General features: G+C 34.9%; 1 long non-coding RNA gene and 1 pseudogene across 3 annotated transcripts in view; both read left to right on the top strand.

The window, feature by feature from the left end:
• Positions 1 to 6,913, top strand: part of LOC118735606 — a 69,644-nt gene extending 62,731 nt beyond the window's left edge. For all 3 annotated transcript variants that reach the window (XR_004992617.1, XR_004992618.1, XR_004992616.1), the window contains 2 exons: positions 3,945 to 4,397; positions 6,677 to 6,913. This is a non-coding gene — a long non-coding RNA (uncharacterized LOC118735606). The remainder of the gene's footprint in view (positions 1 to 3,944; positions 4,398 to 6,676) is intronic.
• Positions 6,914 to 7,234: 321 nt separating this feature from the next.
• On the top strand, positions 7,235 to 12,170 carry LOC118736390 (annotated as a pseudogene).
• The last annotated feature ends 1,461 nt before the right edge of the window (positions 12,171 to 13,631 follow it).

Here is a 13,631-nt window from a genome sequence, read left to right as displayed (position 1 = left end):
TAAGTCAACCACCAGAACCATTGCGGTCCTTGCTAAACAGAATAAAGACAATTCTTGATAAATGCCCACATATACAATTGTAAGATGTAAATGGTATTTCGTCTGAAATAAGTCTATGGCGCTATTCAAGGCCGATTCACCATCGAACCAGATCATTGCTGCCACAAGAACTTCTTCACGGACATGACTCTTTCACTAGGTTTTTTAAGATGGAAATGAAGGATATGCCTTCTGACTGATAAAACCAAACGTGAACGTGAATTGTTGGTGAAAACGTTGGACCAAATGTTTAAATAAAAAATTTATTTTGGGCGGTTCGAAGTCCGCTGGGTCTGCTAGTATATTATTATACGCACGACCACATCCTCCAATTTTGTCCTTATAATTTTAGTCTCTCGAAAAAACTAAATTAATTGAAAGGGCATTTTTAGTAGATATTCGCCCTTGTTAGGTTAAAACTTGCACTATATTGTACTAAAATTTCACAGGCTATAGGGTATGCAGTACCCTAAAGATTCAAATTAAAAATTCAAAATTTGTGATGAAAATCTGTTGAATTTTTCTAAGCTCTATATGAAGTTTGAATGCTTGACTTTTATAGTTTTGGTTAAGGCATAAGACATATTTTTATAAAAAATAACAAAAAAAAAAATTGTAACTTTAGTAATCCTGCAAATATTTAAGAAAAATCGAATGCACTCAGTTTTGCTTCTCACCGTATATTTTTATAAAAAAAAAACCAGCAGAGTACCCGACGCCGTTGGGGGTAAAATAATCAAAATATAAAACATAAATACAAATACGTATTCCGTTCAGCATCGAGATAGATATAGACAAATGTATACATAAATGCTCAGAATGAATAGAGAAGTCGATTAAGCTATGTCTGTCCGTCCGCCCGTCTGTCCGTCTGTCCGTGTACACGATAACTCGAGCAAAAATTGCGATATCTCAACGAAATTTGGTATGTAGGTTTCCATTTATCCAAGGTAAGTTGGTATTGAAAATGGGCGAAATCGGACTGTAACCACGCCCACTTCCCATGTAACGGTTATTTCCTGAAATACAAAAATTCGATATTTTAGTAACTACTGAAGATAATTCACTCAAAATTGATACTTGCAATAATTTTCTGAGTACTGATTAATATTTTAAATATGAACGAAATCGGTCCAGCCGTTTAGTAGTTTAGTGACATTCAATATACGGAAAACTCTATGAAATTGTGAAATCGTGACGTCTCAGCTTTCTTCATTTTGCGGCAATAACAACAAACAATTTCAAATTTTTTTTAAATCAAAGAATCTTCCGCACAGAAGGCCCAAAAATGTGCTTTTTACAGAATTGAAATCGGTTCAGCCGTTTGGTCAGGCATCGCCGTCATACGAAAGACATTTCATTTTTATATACATATATAGATAACAACAAAAAATAAACGTGCAAAAAAATTTTGAATATCGTAAAAAATCAATGCAAAAAATCGATGTTCAACAAATAAAAATAAGATTATTTTTGAACCTAATCCGCTATATAACTTAAGTACTTAAAAAATTTTAAGTTGTGTCGTTGTTGCAGAGGGCCACCGATATACATATGTATGTACCAAAGTGCATTGCGTTTGCCCAGAGATGGGTGAAAAATTTGCAGTTGCAGCAGTGATTGCTCATTTTCGTTACACAATTGCCGTTAATCTTCTTTGCAGCTTTGCCTGCTTGGTTAGTAGCAGTCACTAGCTTCTGTCCGTCCGTTGATGCTGACGTTGAAGTTGACAATATCTACCGTCAGACGATGTCGCATACTGCACTGCACTCTTTTACCTACTGTACATATGTACTATGTATTACAAATGTAGCATAGGTAAGTAAATACTTACCCTTTTTTGCAGCATTTTCCAAAAAGCTAGAACCGATGCCGACAGCACTGGCTCTTTGGTTGCCAACAGCGGTACCAATTCCCTGGCAGGTCGCGTGAGCCCAATGAATGCATAATTGTTACACAATGCAACAAATGCAGCAAAGCGGTAACAAACAGCAGCGACAGCGGCAGCGGCAAAGCATATAGCAAAACTGTACTGGTATTCCTTCCGGTCATTTTCGTATTTTAACTATTCCGACTGTCGCTCGTAGTGGTTGCTGCTGCTCATAATGTTCATATGTATGTATGTACCCGTATATAGCATTGCATGCTTGTCGGCATTTGCATTCTCCGGGGAAATCAGAAAGTCATGTACGGATAGCCGAGTCTCATCGAGTCGAGTGCTCCACTCTTGTCTCGTTGAGTAAACTGCAAATGAAATGGAGGCCGTTCTGCTCGTTTTGGCGGTTGGCTGTAAATAATTAACTAGCTGCAAAATTTTTTACTTAAAGGGTAGAAGAGAGTGCCTGGCTATAGTAATAGCGCAGCAGGTGACTATGTAAAGTTTTTTTTTTTGTTAGGAAAATGTACAAATTATTTTCGCGGCGTTCGAGCTAAAACGCCTTAAACAAATTTTAATTTTTGAAAACTATCGAATTATTCATAAAAATTGCGATTCCTAATTACCGTTTTTAGTTTAGCTAAAAGAATTAACGACAATAAATTTTTAATCATTTGAATAGGGATATTGTCCGCAAACACTGTGACAAAATTTTTGGACATTATAACAGCGTAGAAGTTTTTCAGACTTTTCTTCGTAGCCCTGAAATCAATTTGTACTGAAAAATCCCCATCTCAAAAGATTTTCCCTTATGTATATATTCATATGTACTTACATAAGACGGTTTCTTTCGGTCCCATATGAAAATTTTGTAGTCGGTTACAAAAAATAATCATTCGTGAATGCGTTTCGGCTGGGCATTGCTTCTCCAAATACGGCTAATCAAAGCAAAATTCTGAGATAATATTTCGCTGTTTTGGTGAAATCGAATTACTTTTGCTTAATACCGATTTCTTGCAATTTGTGCAAATTCAATCCTAACTGTAATCAGTTATATCCAAAAATATTAAATAAGTAACTTTTTCGGCTGGGATTTCGTGGAAGTGTCCAACAGCACCTTTTTTTGTTATTGTTTTACGCGTATGTATGTATGTACTTTTGCTGGTATCACAGTAAACATGCCGCTCTTGCATTTCATTTCATTGTTGCTATTGTTAACCTCAGCTGTCATGGGCGTTGATGATGCAAATTGTTGGACATGGCCCAAAAATGGCCTTACGACTTTTCGGGGTCATTTGGTATGCGATAAATTTCAAAAATTCAAAATGTCAAATGAACAGTATGACAAGAGTATGCGAGGAGTGGAGAGCATGAGGAGATAAAAAAGGGGATGAACTAGCATAGAAGGGCAGGTATAAATAATGAAAAAGCGATTGCAGAAAGAAATGCATGATGAGCGTAATGTAAAACCAAATCAAGCGTTACAAGATGAGTAATCTGGGCGAGCATGGGGTCAAATTTTAATATAAAAGAGGCAATCTAAGGGCAAATGTAGAATGAAGAGATGACCAGCAAAGAAAGTGGAACACTGCGGCTGCTGTGTCAACTAATCACCTAGAATGTGGGCCACCACAGCTTAGCATATAAGCTGTATATATGTATGTATTTGTAAAGATATTTGCATGTAATAGCCAACTATGGTAGAGAGGGGTTTGAAAGGATTCTCGTTTTATGTGCATGTAGAAACTTGCATGCTACACCCACACCTACATATGTACTTTGGAACATCTCAGCTCTTTGTCGCTGCTGCTGTTGACTAATACACCAAAGTAGAAGTCAGCTCAGCTGCTGGCAAATTGCCGGTACTTTACCCGATAGCTACCTTGCCTTGCTACCAAGAAAAAACAATACATTACACGCTCACTTTGTTAATCCGATTTTCTATTTTGCTCTCTCTTTCTCTATTCCTCACCTTCAACCAACACATGTCATCACCGCCAACACCACATCATCATATTCGCCAGCGCAGCACTTGTGGCCTTTTCAGAAATTCGACAATTGAAGAGGGCATCACATGCTGTTCGACAACGTTCTATAATTCGGCATCGATTTGGAAAATTTCGAACAAGACGAACCGGCGCGACCACAAATCGACACTAAAAATCTACTAGTGCTCACATCAACATCTTCAGCATCAGAACTGTTTGCTTCATCATCGCTTACAGCCGTGGCGACAATGAGTGGCAGCACGCACAGGAAGCAACAGCCCGTATAAGCGTCATCATCAGCACAACTACAGCAGCAATAACAACAAAACTACAATAAACATTTGGCATAGCAACACATGAGGCCGAGACTCACCACATTCACCGCATGCCAGATGGCAAAAGCAGGGTGGCGAGACCAAGGCCACAGCGCCACCCGGTAATCATGTCACGTACGAATGGCGCATCAGTAAGACTGGCCTGACTTTTCGAAAGAAGTAAGTGTTTCACATTTTTATTTCAATGTGGTGCTGTAGGTTGAAAAATTGAAAACTGGCCTAGGTGTTGCACAGTGGGAGACAGCGACAAACAAAAAGTGGGACAAGTATCACAATTTTTCGCTGTAATAATTGAACATATTTTTTTAGTCAAAATTTAGTCGAAGCGAACGGAAATCTTTAAAAATTTGATTGCCAGATGCAAAGAAAATATCTATAAGTACAAAAATAATATTTTAATTATTTCTAATTTTGCTGCATGGCTTAGCGTTTTTCTGATGCCGCCTAACGTAAGACTACAAAATAATCTGTTGTGGCGTCGCGTTTTTCTGTCTGTTCCTGAAATCACTTGCCAAATAGCAATAATAGTTCTTCAAAAGTCTTCTATGTGCTTTTGGTCGTTCGATAAAATAAATATTTCGATACCTGCTAAGGAACAAAAAAAATTACAGTAATGCAACAGAAATTAAAAGCAAATTAGCCGATTTGTTGATCAAGTCTACGGCGCACAGTGTTCTATTTTGGAAAAAGGGACAAAATTAAATATCACGATATTTCGAATGAGAAGAGGTAGCGAAATAAATGTAACGATGATTTAAGGCCTTTCAAATGGAGAATCCAGGAAAAATAGTCTCATTGGATCGAAAAATTACTTTGATTTTTAAAATGACCTTAAAAAATAAATTTAAAATTTTTGTCTTTTTTGGTCTGAAACCGGTATGCAATTAACTTTTTAAAAAGTTTTAACACAAGTATTTGCTGTTCTTGCGTCAAGAAATCCATATCCATCCTCGAAAACATAAAATAAAGCAATTTATGGATTTTAAGTTTATTGCATACTGTTTTTTGATAATAAAAAAAAAAAAACACAAAAAATCGAAAAACTTACCTAGGGTTGGTTTTGAGGTTAAAGCTATTTTTCATTCACTCAGATATTCAAAAGTAAAATTTTAGATTTTTTGTGTGTTTTCTTTATTACTATATATTCTTGCGACCATAGAAATGGATTTCATGACGCACGAACAGCAAAGATATGTATTTAAAACTTTTTAAAAATTCTTTGCATACTGGTTTCAAACATAAAAAAAAGAATACAATTTGAAAATCTTTTATATTTGTTGATAGTTTTAGAAGCCAAGTCCCCATTTTAAAAGCTTTAAAGTTTCGTTACATTTATTTCGATATCTCTTCTCTTTCTGTTTTTCTAAATAAAACACAATGCGGCGTAGCCAACAATACTTCTGAAACCAAGACAAGCTTATTGTTCCTCTATTACTTGGTAACTTTATAGAAATACATTTATCGATATCTTTAGAGATATTTTTTCAAAGTTATTGATAAATCTATTTATAGAAATTTTTGCTGATAATACTAAATATCTAATTCGTTAATTTTTATGTATGTATTTATCGAAACCGTTCTCATTATATTTATCGAAATCTTTACAGGTTTTGTCATTAAATTCATTCTCGATATATTTATCGAAATTTTTACAGCTATTTGTATCGAAATATATATCGAAAGCATTTATGATAATCGATGTATTTTAAGATTTCGAATTATTTAAAAACAAATTGTATTCGACTCGTAACCGTAACCGTTTTCGTTCACTTTTTATTCGGATCTTCATTCCTGTTAATATTCATATATATTTATCGAAAAAACTATCGATATATTTATTTAAATTTATATCGATACATTGTGTCGATGGCGCTGTTCGTATGTATAAAAATCGATGGTGACATCTTTGTCTTTGTCTTCTATTTATACTCATTTTTTTCGGTTAGTAACCGTACTTCTACTCATATGCCTATTTGTAATCGCTTATAAAATATACATATGTGCTGGTTTGAATGGGCTTCAGACTCCGGAATGGCAATACATTCATCTTTAGCGTATCACTAGTTAACAAAAAAAAAAAACAAAAATCCGTTTGCACTTTTTTAATCGCTCTTTATGAATTCTGTCCCAATGTACAGTTTCTGTCAAGGAGCCCAACAAGTTGGCGTTAGTATTGGCTTAGCAATTGTCGCAATATCGTCCCTATGTCACGTTCAACTGAATTGCATTTGTTGCATTTCGCGCTCGCCGAGTCAGCATATTTGTCCTGTGCAACTAGCTGCAATCTGCCTACGTGGCGTATGAGTAACCACTTTGTCATTTGTACAGCAATAAATCCATCGATTAGCCAGCCTTACAAAGTATCCACCCTACATACAAGTATTTTATTTAATCAATACATTTTGGTTTATGATATCTTTCTCTGTTGTACTCCACAGCGTCGCCCAATCACTTTTGTACGCCTACGCTATCACACGCCCACCCACAACGCCTTGGAGTCGCATGTCGAGGCAGATATCGAGGTGGTTGACAACGCGTATTGCGTGGATTATGGCCTGAGTATTCCCGACACGTGCGAAGTGTGCGGCCAGGAGAAGTGTGCCAGTCGGCAGGCTGGCGATTGGACGTTGTGTCAGCGTGCTCGCTGCTTCGGTCGCAATACAGCCATGCAAAAGCGTGAAGTCAACTATCGCTTTGTGAATGGCACAGAGGCAACGGACGCCTGTAGTGTGTCACAGCGTCCCATTAGTCCCATTAGTCGACAGGATAGCACTCTACTGAACGTTGCAAGGGTGTTTGACGTTTGGAGCCATGGTCGAAGGTAAGTGTCACGGCGCATAGCAGCGCATCCAATGCAGTTACATAGGCCGTTTGGACTCGACTTTCATTCTATTGACTTACATCGATTCTTTTTTCGTCACAATGTTGCAGTGTAAAGCGCAATGCGGTCACCAGGGAATTAAATACCACATTTTACAGTGTGTTTAGTATGGCACATGGCGACCGGCGGGCAATGCGTGTCACCATCAGTTGCGTCCTGCGGTAATGAAAGTGCGCAAGAGTTCGCCCTGCTATTCGAAATGTGAGTAACCATTTTTAACTGAATTAACAAAAAGGAAAAGGTTATCAGTTTGTCGAACAATTTTTTTTTGTTTTGTTTGTTTTTTATGTATGTTACCGCATAACTTCCGATCATTGAATCATGAAGAAATTAACGATAATCTTTAATTTTTATATGAGAATTGAAGTCGGTTTTGTTCTTTGCTTAAAACTTACGTGTTATATATTTTTGAAGCTGAAGGTCTGACAGAACAGAACTCAGGAACAGAGCGAAAAAATTAAATATTAAAAGATATGGATAATTTCTTGAACAGGTATAGCCAGCCAAAATTGTATACCAAATTGAAATTTTATGGCTAAAAAAAAATTTGGCAGCAAAAGAAGAATTAGAATAGCAAGCAAAAATTGTATAGCAAACGCAAATTTTATGGGCACCAAAATTTTGATATCAAACTAAAATTTTATATCAAACAAAAATGTTATAGTAAACAAAAATTTTATAGCAAAAAAATTTTATAATAAATAAAAAAAATACATACATACATATACATAATTGTACATTAGACTGCATCACCAAAAAAAGTTGCGATTGTTCCGCCGGATTTACAAAACTTATTATATTTTAAGGCTTTTTGAAAAAAATTCCCTCAGGTGACAAACTAGTTTATGCTTAAAAAATCTGTATAAAAATATTCTAAAATTTTTAACGGAATCATAACAATCAGATTTTTGATGCTTTTTTTCAACTTTTTTCAGAGATTTTTTTTACCGATATAGACTTGTGAGGTATCAGTGAAAAGGTATTTTCTCACCCTTTTTATTCCTTTGCAAAAAAACTCATTAACGTCCAAATTTTTTCTTTATCAAATACCAACGTATCTTAACTGAACATGGAATGTGGCTCGTTTGTTTAACCTTTTCCTTTCATGCTTTGAATGAGCTTCTTCCTTTCAAATGATACCTCATAAGTCTGAATCGGTAAAGTGTAGGCTGAGTCATTCAAGTTTTTCTTAAACCAGTCTTTGAAAAAAGTTCAAAAACAGCATCAAAAATCTCATTAATATGATTCCGTTGAAAAATTTTTTTTTTTTAATATTTTTATTAGAATTGCCAGATTTTTTATGCGCGAAACCAATACGTTAGACATGTCCATGCTTAAAAAATCAGCACTTTTCAGTACACTTTTACTCAAAGAAAAATTATGAACTTAAGTAACAGATAATACTTTAAAACGCCAGAGTACTTGTTTTTGACAATATTTTGGTATATAAATAAAACATAGTTCATAAAAAATAAAAATGTTATTAATTTGAACATTTTACATTTCATTTAAAATTAGTTTTAATTTGAAGTTCAGTTTCAAAAATTTTATTTAGAAGCCGGTTTCTCTTTTTGCGCCAGGAAGCAAATTTTATGGTTACTTAGTGTGGTATTGAAAAAAAAACAAAATTAAATATTTTTTCAAACTGTGGGAAAGTACCTAAGGACTTCATCTATATTTCCTGGAAAAATGGAAAAAATAAGAATTCTCTAAAAAGAGTATCTTGTATGCAAAACTCTTGCAATGTCAGTAAATTGAGAAAAAAAATATTAAGCTGAATTTACATGAGGCGATTTTCTAGGCGATTCAGTATTGCTCAAGAAAAATCGCTAGTGTAAATGGTGATCCAAAAATCGCCTGCCTCAGGGTTGACAGCAAGTCAACTTTTCCAGGCGATTATCGCCTGTTAAAAATGGCTTCGTCTAAAGGCAGCCTATGTTATAGGCCAACACCACGAATATTCAAATTGTCTGTTATTAAACTGAAGGATATTTTCGAGATAACTAACAACACTCGCCAAAAAAAACGTCAGCCTTCATTTTAAATAATTTAACCTCCATCATATTATCGCAACTGGTGCGTATCGACCCGGTGATGTGCCCATAAAGCGATTGATACCTTTGTTGTATCAATTTCTTGGGCATATAAAACATTATTTGAATCAACTATAATTAAATTATTTTCTTCTAACTTTCTGCAGTGCAGCTTAAGCAAGTTGCAACGTTATGTAAAAAGCTTAAGACAATCCTAAAGTATTTTGTTTGAATTGAAAATTCAGTACAAATCAGTACAAATTTTGAAAAATCAGGACATTAGCGTACTGATTGAAGAAATTAATAAAATCAGTACAAGAGCTGAAAAATCAATACTGGACTAATAGAATCAGTACGTCTGGCAACCGTAATTTTTATGGAAATTTTTTAAGCTTAAATGTTTTGTCATCTGAGATGATTTTTTGAAAAAATACTTAAAAACAGTTTTTATTCACAGGAAACTCACTTTTTGGAGGTATTTTTTCAAATCGGTCCAGCTCACGCAAGTCTTAATATTTTTCTGAAATATTTTGGTGCAAGTTTTAAAATGTAATGCATTTTATGATTGCGGTGGAAAAATACCACCGATTTTTTGTTGTATGGGGAGTGATGAAGTCTAATGTACATACATCTGTTTTTGCTTAAGGTTATATTTTTTGTCTTCTTTCCATCTCGATCCCTGCCTCTACCCCTGTTCGTTCTAATTACATTTATAACATTTTGTTTTTCTCTATCTTCATTTGTATCTTTATACCCTATCGAATAATATCGATCGGATGGTATTGAAAATGGGCAAAATCGTAAATACGCCTACCTCCCATATAACGGTAATTTTCAGAAATACGAAAACTGCGATATTTTAGTAACTACTGAAAATTATTCACTCAAAATTGATATTTACAATAAGTTTTAGACAAAGGCGTAGCCACGGCACCAATTTCTTCTAAACTTGGCATATAACGGTAATTTGGAGAAATACGAAATCTTCGATAAATCAGTAAATATTAAAGCTAATTTATTCAAAATTGATGCTTGCAACAATTCTTTACCAAGAAATACGTTTATGGTAAAATTTTTGAAAATGGGCGTGGCACCGCCCACTTATGGTCACATATATGTATGTATCTCGGTAACCGTTCTACCAATTTGTACCAAGCTCGGTATGGTTATTGTGCTTGCCACATAAAAGCAAAACGTTGAAAATTATTGAAATCGGACTAAAATTACGGCCGCTTTTCATATAACGGTAAATTTCAGAAATGCTTGAAACTTCAATATTTCGAAATTTAAGGACGCTAATTTACTCAAAAATGATGCACCCCTGCTTACCATTTAGCGCTAGCTTTCGGAAAGGGGAAAAATATATAAATAATACTTGCGCCGGGTATTTAATGTTCGGCTCCGCCCGAACTTAGGCTTTCTTACTTGTTACTTTTATGTTTATCATTTTCTTCATTTACATATGCCCCTTCACCTTTGCCCTTATATAAGTAAAGTGTTAAAATTTACCAAATTTTTGCCTTTATCTTTACATCTCCTTGTTTTTGTTTTTACTTTTCACATTTATTTTCATTTTTGTATTGGTTATTCGTTAACCTTTTACTAGCAAGTGTTTATTAAATTAACAACATACATTCAAGAAGCACTTATTTCCGTCCCAATCATTTCCATTGCACTATTTCCGTGTACAATTTCCGTTGGATTTGCCAATTTACTCCCAACCAACCAATCGCCGCTAATGAAGTTTCACTTCACAAATTTAACTTCCTTCTTCTTATATTCAGCGCTTCGACATTCTCGCCGTCGATCTGTAACAAATTGAATCTATTAAGCCCTCTACAGCGAGAAAGTTAAGACAATAAATACTCGCGCTGGTGTTGGCGACGGCAGCGGTGGTGGCCCCTTACTTAACACAGACGCCAATATCAGCAGTCTGGTGTGTACCACTTCGACATCAACGGGCACTATTTACATAGAAGTGGCAGTGGAACTGAACTACGTATAAAAAATTCCCTAAGTAATGTCGAAGACTGTAAGCGTAAATTGTCAAAAGGTGATACAACGGCACCGGTTGAGGTGTTCCTAGGCGGTTTGTGTAACCCTACCACCTGGCGTGCCCATACCAGCTTAGCATTTCCTTCTATAATCCCGTGAGTATTTTGCCTTTGGCATGCAATTAACTATTTCTATTTTTTTATTATTTTGTTAATTTTAATTCTTTCTGCTTTCTGCTTTGAAAATATCATGGAGCAGCACTGGAGAGGCTGAAGAAGAGTTGACTGCATCAAAGGAAACATACAGCTGGGGCGTTGCGACCAATGTAGCCAAATCTTTATAACCGATCGCTGTTAGATGCAAGCCGGGTGTTGCTGTTTGTCATCACCAATGAGACACGCTCGCTGGCACCAATGAAGTTGGCGGCACATTGCATGGGGCTGATGTACAATGTCGTTTTAGTAATGCTAATGCTCCCGAGGATTATGCGATAAACAATGAAAAGGTGAGTGTGTGGGGCGCGGAAGAAATTAGCTTTTAAATGATTTTTGAATTGTTTAAATAATTTACTTTTTGTGCTTTCTTCTTACAGCTCACGCTGTCTGCTATCAAATATTGCAATCGCGGTCGCTGGTATCTAATAGATTTGGCCAAACGCCAAGGTGTACCTGTGGATAAGATAAAAGCGTGTAACTCCACAGGCAGTTGTTATGATTGAATAAGCTCTCATATGCATAGGCAGTTGAGTCACCTGTAAGCGCTAAAAAGTAATCTGCTACAACAATTCAATCTGTTTGACAGCATTTAGGATGATTTGATTGTTTTGGTTTGTGGCCATTGCGTTACCGTAATTGTGGTACTAAACACCTTACGGCTCAACACTTCATGGACAATTATATGTTGCTGACAGCAGAATTCGTTCATTTGGCGTATTGCGGTTCTATATTTCTGATACTTTAGATCTAGGTGATTTATCTTCCGACCAAAGGAATTTTACAAAACCATAGTTTATAGAGAAATTGTTGCGCTAATAAAAAAAATATATATATATATATGTATATAAAATTTTAGCCACGTTTTACTTAGTTACAAAGCAGAAGATTTTGCGGTAAGTAATTTTGTACCTTATAAGTTATTCGACGTGCTAAGTTTCAAAGCATCTCCACGGCTCTTATAAAACCAGAAAAACGGTCGAATGTAAACAGTAACTGGCACTTCTAGTCTATATATTAATTAGTGTTGGGCAGTTTCGATATCAAAAGGACTCAGAACTCGATTCTCAAAAGGATCGACATCATCCGATTTTTAAAGGTATCTCTAAGTACTCAGTACTCACAAAATAACTTACTAAGTACTCAGAAATTCAAACTTACTCTGTTAGAGTCATCACTTTGATACAGGTACTCAGGATCGCTTATTGTTGCTTTACCACAATAGTTTTTCATTAAAAACGGCCTCAACCGAAATAAAATTGTTGAATATAAAAATTTATGTGACTATCGAAATTTGTCAAGTTAATGAAGTTTATCAAGTTATCGATATTCATTAAATTATCATTATTTATGAAGTTAACGAAATTTATCGCGTTATCGTAATGCATCGAGTCTTTTCAACTTCTATCGATATTACTTGATTTACTGAAATTTATCGAATCGAAGTTTTCAGAATTTTCAAATATATCAAGTTTCCGAAATTTCTTGGTTATATATGTATGTTAATCGACTCATCACTGCTTTTCAAATTTTATCGTGTTACTATAGTATAACAAGTTCTCAAAATTTGTGGATAGCTTTCGAAAAATATGGAGGTATCAAGTTAACCGATTTAACGAAATTTATAGAGGTAACACAAGTTTATCGAGTTATCGATGTATATCGAGATATATACATTTTCGAGTTATCGAAAATTATCGAAATTAGTAGGGTTACAGAATTTTGTTGAATTTTCGGATTTTGGTGTTTTTGAAATTCATCGATATGTATCAACTTATCGAAATTTATCGGCAAACTGGAATGTACCGTGTCCGTTCCAAGTCCCACCAAAGTCCTCCAAAGACCTTAGAAGTTATAAGATATTTTAGCCACGTTTTCGTTTCAAAGCAGGACATTTTCCGTTAAGTAATTGTGTACCTTATGAGCTAAACGACGTGCTAAGTAAGAAAACCTCTCCAAGAGTAAAGTAAAACATGAAGTAATTTGTTTTTGTTGTTTACTTATTTGCTTTAGTTATTAAAGCTTGACGTCACTCGTTTAAGTACAAATACAAAGTAAACTAATAAGAAGCGTAACTTACATACTAAACTAGTAAGAAGGAGAAAAAGGAAATGAGTAAATGTAATTATTATTATTATTATTTATTAGTTAATTTACAATTAAAATTATAAATTAATACATTTATAGCACTAGCTACCAAGGCTATCGGCTAGTCATTATGTGAAAATTATTATATTATATTATAATAAATGTGCAATATTTACAATTTTTA

The sequence above is a fragment of the Rhagoletis pomonella genome, unplaced genomic scaffold, assembly GCF_013731165.1.
Source record: "Rhagoletis pomonella isolate Grant_MI unplaced genomic scaffold, Rhpom_1.0 Rhpom_scaffold_00003, whole genome shotgun sequence".
Classification (NCBI taxonomy): Eukaryota; Metazoa; Arthropoda; class Insecta; order Diptera; family Tephritidae; genus Rhagoletis; species Rhagoletis pomonella.
The sequence above is the reverse complement of the archived record's forward strand: the minus strand, read 5'-3'. Positions and strand labels throughout refer to the sequence as shown.